Here is a 6219-nt window from a genome sequence, read left to right as displayed (position 1 = left end):
CTTTCTATTTAAGATGAAGCTCAAACAACGAGTTGAATAACAGAAAATACACTTTACTGATAGCTTTGGTCCTTTTCAAGCTTAAATGCCAACCATTCTCTGTTTCCAGCTTCTCAATGGGATGGTTTGCTGCTTCTTATTGTAACATACTCTGTGATAGTTCACAAAATGCTGTGGTTTTTAGACAGCTGGTCAGCAAGTTGAAGGTTAGGTATCACATTAGTATCTAAAATGATGTTAATAGACATTCTTTTATTTTATAGTTATTTTCTTTTAGCTCAAGGCTCAAGGTTTAGTGTAGGACAACAAGGGTTGAAATACATTTTTATTACATACATTTTTTAATAGACATTCTTTTCTTTTATAGTTATTTTTGTATTTATTTTTGTCAGAAGGCAGGATTAGCTCATAGGCCTATTTCATTTTTAAGCAAATAAATTCATTCAGTTACTCACGTTGGAGTTTCCAGAACAACCGCTGGGTATCCCCACGGCAGAACAGAGGTGTTTAGTGGCTTGTTAAAAGGCTTGCCAGTAATTACTCAGATTTCTTTTACAGATTTGCCCAGTGAAACCAGTGGGGTGAGCCATGCAAATATAACTTGCTTTCTGCCTATATGCAACATATGAATTGATTGACACAGATACATAATTGTTAACATAAACATCCTGTTTTGTTTGTTGGTCTATTAATGAACTGACTCGTGCTCCGTGCTAAAGTCTTAGCCATCTTTAATCAAGAGCCTTGTTCGGGTCTTTTACCTTACATGTGGATTTAAACATAGATCACAACTATGTGGCCACACCTTGTGGTAGGAGTGTGTATCTATCTAATCAACACATCCCCCTTTCTTTGAGGTAATATAAACAAATAGTGCAACATCAATTTTAACCAAACATTTTGATTTCCCTACCATGCCATAACAAATAAACATCTGGTCTAAATGTACTCAGAATGCTAACTAGCACAAACTTGGAAATTGTCTAAACATTTACACCATTTTAACATCCATTAAACCAGTCTCTCAATTACAGATTCAGTCTATCAGGTTTTCTGATTTCCCTTGTAGATCTTCTGACCACATGTTCACTTGGAGTGTTAGTATCACAGTCTTTCTGTGGTGAAGGTGTGGACTCAGACTCAATGATGGATTCACTGAGCCGTTGACCAGCCTCTTTTGTTTTCATAAGACTGCGACGATTGCGTCTGAAGATTTGTCCTTCCTCTGTCCTCACAGTGAAGGATCGCGCTGCTACTTCCTGAAGAACAGTGGCTTTTGTTCTCCATCCATCAGGACCCTCAATCCTGACGGTGTCATTACTTGATAGTAATGGAAGCTGCTTAGCTGTTTTGTCATAGCATGTTTTCTGCTTCATCTTTTGTTGTTGTAGTTGGTGTTGCAGCTTTGGGTGTCTCTTTTGCTTTGAATAGCTTGGCAGTGTGGTGCGTAACTTACGATTCATCAGAAGTTCAGCAGGTGACAGTCCACACTCCAGAGGTGAGGCTCTGTAGCTGAGTAAAGTGAGGTATGGGTCTGAGCCACTCTCATCAGCTTTCTTTAGAAGTTGCTTGAGAATGTGAACTCCCTTTTCAGCTTTCCCATTTGACTGTGGATAATGAGGACTTGAGGTCACATGCTTGAAGTCGTACTGTTCTGCAAATTCTTGCCACTCTCTGCTGTTGAAACACGGTCCGTTGTCACTCACTACTGTGTTAGGTATGCCATGTCTGGCAAATATGGATTTTGAATGTGTTATGACACATGTTGATGATGAGTTTGACAGTAGTGCCATTTCAGGAAAGTTTGAGTAATAGTCAATGACCACTAAATAGTCTTTACCTTTGAGATGAAACAAATCCATTCCAACTTTATGCCATGGTGCTGTTGTCAAACTCATCATCAACATGTGTCATAACACATTCAAAATCCATTTTTGAATGTGTTGATTAGATAGATACACACTCCTACCACAAGGTGTGGCCACATAGTTGTGATCTTTGTTTAAATCAACACACATCCTACATGTGAGGGATACAAGATTTTATAGTTAAGTATGTGCATGTTTTGGGTTTAAAAAAAACACAACATTTCAAAACACAATGTACAAATTATTGAATACTGTAATCATCTAAAATTAAACAGAGCACTGGTTTGGTTTGGTTGCCCGTAGTGGGACATGTTCAATGTTGAAATGTGAAACAACACTGCCCCCTGCTGGCAGCTTACTGTATCAGCATCCATACCATGATCCATACTGACTGTAATAGCCATTTGTTCTTCATTTTGAACTAATATAAACACACGTAACATGGGGACATAGAACAGACAATGACAGCCGCAGATTATAGAAACTACAAGTTATCGAAACATGCACGACGAGTGCTAAGTGACACATTTTAACTTTTAACTTGTGTTTTCACCATTAGCGTAAATTATGTATATGACAGAGAGCCAATCTGATTTGTAACACTAGTCAAACCTTGAATAAAATCTAACGCAGTATCTTCGTATTTAACACATTGTGTTAAAAATGTATAAGTGAGTTTGAAAAAAAAATAAAACCTTAGCAGAGGATGGTTTCGATCCATCGACCTCTGGGTTATGGGCCCAGCACGCTTCCGCTGCGCCACTCTGCTGCCTGCCATATTAGTAAACCTTTATAAATATATACTTTCTATATTTGGATTTAAGCAACGATGTGACACAATTCCAGTGAACTATCGTTCTTGTAGAAAATGTATTTTATAGTTACTCGTCCAAGATATGTTTAGCGTAAGCACATAAATGAGTGTCTTCAGTGTCGCTTACATACGATAGGAACTCTGTGTCTCCGTCTCTCAGACTTTGTGAAACCACACTAAAGAAGATATTGCACACATTTAATAACCCATACACAAACTATTCCTACAGCTACAAAAACGTTTTACATTAGCAAATTATGTCACATATAAACTGTAGAACCAAGCACTTACTGGCCGATGGATGAATTATTGTGGCCGATATCAACCTCTTATTATACATCCATGATATCAACCCACTGGTGACGTACCACATCGTGAAAGCACCTGATTGGTTCCTGGTTCTCCGCTCCATATTTCAAACAGGAAGCAATTTAGTGGCGTGCTGTTTTCGCAAAAATGGGCAAAGTACATATAAAAAACAACCCAGCAATCCACAAAAGTTAGCCAAAGATTGGAATTACAAGAAAACAATTAAATAATTGGTCAATCAGGAGTTAAGGTGCAGATAGGTGTATTCATAGAGATAGAGGTCATAAAGTGATACCGTAATACTTATAGAGTTAAAGCCATAAAATACAAAAAACATCTTCACTTTGTGGTTGAGCTAGAAGTAAATCCATATCTAGAGGAGCTGCGTTTTGTGTGTGTGTGTGTGTGTGTGTGTGTGTGTGTGTGTGTGTGTGTGTGTGTGTGTGTGTCTGCATTCCGACCCTTGTCATGTTTTCCGTGTTGTACATGAGATCTGTAGATGAACTGATAAGATGAGTCGAGACCAGATATCAGCAACAAAGATGCAAATGGTTACCCAACCACCAAATGTACAAACCATAGACTGGTACAAACCGAGTCAAAAATGTGCACATGCCTTGAGTAACTGAAAACGAAAACGGAAGGAACATGTTATCATCACCCTATGAAGTTGGTTTGATAAACTTGTTATCAAACCAACTTGGATCCTGTTTGATGAGCTTTCAAGCTTTCAACCACTTGGTGATGTGTTTATAGAGTGAGGTCGTTTTTCTTCGGATCCTTTTGCTAAAAAATTGCTGTACCTGCGAGATGGAACCAGTGGTCGATTTAATATCAAGCATAGTCAAGGGATCCTTTGTAGCCTAAATATAAACATATTGGCATATTTGAACATTGCCTAATGAATCTTAATATGAAATTAAGTTGCTTTATGTTGACATTTTTCAGTTTCAGTAATCGTGCATCTGAGATTGACGTTACAATGTAATGACAAAATGTAGTATGAATAAAACACAATAGAACAATAAAACGACAATAATAAAAAATACCTTTAATTTTCTTCTTGAGCTTTATGGTGCCAGTGCTGTTACCAACACTGTTTTTGGCGATGCGGGTAGCCTATATGTGTGGTTAGTGTTGTAGAGTCACCTTTTCTATGATAGCTGCTCTTGAGACATTGGTCTCTGTAGCTGTCACTGCCACCTGCCTGAGTCACAGAAATCCTTTTAGTTTCCTTGCATCATAAGGAACACTAATCATGCAAACCAACCGAGTCATTATTTTTTACAATGTTACAGAATTATACATTTATACAAAACCCCTTGTGCTGTACAATAAAAAAAACATTGAAAAGGGGACTGCAGTGACTGACTTTTGCCCCTCCATGTGTAGTAGAGTCCTATTCTCCAGGTTGCCACCGTAATTCATGTACCATCGCACTGATAAGGTTTTCTCAGTTTGAAAATCGCCTCACAAAAACATGCTGATAATACTTTAACTCATAATGTCCTAATAAAAGTGGTACTATAATTACATATTAAAGCACATGTGGACACCATTACCAAGCTCCACTTCCTGCATCACGTTGCCATAGGGCTTAAAAACCCTGGGAGGGTCACTTGGTGGTTCAGCTGTTTGGGAAATAAAGTCACACATTTCTGTATTATCATCTATCTTACTGTGTGTCTGAGAAACACTGTACAAATAAGCAGCCAGACAAAAACAATTAAAGGGTGAGTGTTCAAAGTTAAACTCAAATATTTTAACGAGGAACTACAGAAATGCAATAACATCCCAGAATACACTGAATTTGAAAGAGACATCCCTTTAGTAAGTTTTTCTGTAAAGGCTTTTTGTATTTTCATTTTCATTTTTATGTTACACAAACATACAAAAATGAAACACATGATGTGTGTTATGATAATGCATCAAGAAAGCAGATTAAGAAAGGCCTAATGGTGGCACTGGAGTAAATGTCAAACGATCACTCATTAAAGTCATCAAAATACACAATCTGGCAGCTATAAGTGTTAATTGTGTCTACTGTTGTTGTTATTAAAGTTAGGGGGTGTATACAAATGACTCTATTTCTCTCTCTCTCACACACACACACACACACACACACACACACACACACACACACACACACACACACACACACACACACACACACACACACACACACACACACACACACACACACACACTTACGCACTGACGTTAACAGCTCTCCTGAGGGTCAATTATCTTTCTGTCGCAGAAAAACACACCAGTGTCCTCTCTGTAGACTTCACAGAGATGTAACCGCCCAGTCTCGTCCACACAGGAGTCTCGGTTTTGACAAGAAGACACAGGTTTATGAAGCTGTGAAAAAACAAACCTGAGTTTTCACTTTGATTGATATGTTTTCATAGAGAAATGGATAATCCCGGTAATGTGTGTACTGTACCTTGTGCCAGATGACCGCTGTGTTGTTACTACAGTTGAGACCTGGGCAGGGCACCTTCCCACCTATATCCAACTCCAGCACTACACTGCTCCCCTCCGCCGTGGAGCATCCCACACTGGATCTTCCCACCACGTGCAGGTAAAGGAAAAACTCGCTGCCACTGAACAGCAAGGACATGAACACTTATTACAAGTTCAATCATGTGGTCACACACTCACACTCAAAAGTTACTGTTGTTAACCCTTTATAGGCACTATTAGATTAACCCTAACCCTAACCCTAACCCGTTTCAGGCCTCTGCTGATTGGTCAAATTCCCCAATGGCGCACTCTGTGGCCTGGAGTGATTTTCGCTGATTGGCTGGGAGGAAACCACATGCTTCTCGACCTCACTGAGTCACGGGGGGGACGCAATGTTTGGTGTGTGCGGAAGTTAACCCAAATATGGTTCCTCGCCCTATAAAGGGTTAAGTGGCTTTTCCAATTTTTTTTATAAAGGCTTTACAAATATTAATTGAATAAACATAATAAAGACAGTTCATTTAAGAGTTGATAAATACAAGAGGAAAACTCATCTCTGATGCATTATTCACAAGAAATAGTGTTTGCAAAATGCATCCGAAAGCATACACTATTTGGGTCAAATGTACAGTTGTTGTTCAGTTTTATTGCCTTTCATTCAACAGAACAGGAAATATCCATAGAATATGTCACTTAGTCAGGGATCGTCAGTTTACATAATAGAAAATGGGTCACTTAGAGAAACTCAAATTCTACATT

Source organism: Trematomus bernacchii, unplaced genomic scaffold (genome assembly GCF_902827165.1).
Source record: "Trematomus bernacchii unplaced genomic scaffold, fTreBer1.1, whole genome shotgun sequence".
Taxonomy (NCBI): Eukaryota; Metazoa; Chordata; class Actinopteri; order Perciformes; family Nototheniidae; genus Trematomus; species Trematomus bernacchii.
The sequence above is the reverse complement of the archived record's forward strand: the minus strand, read 5'-3'. Positions refer to the sequence as shown.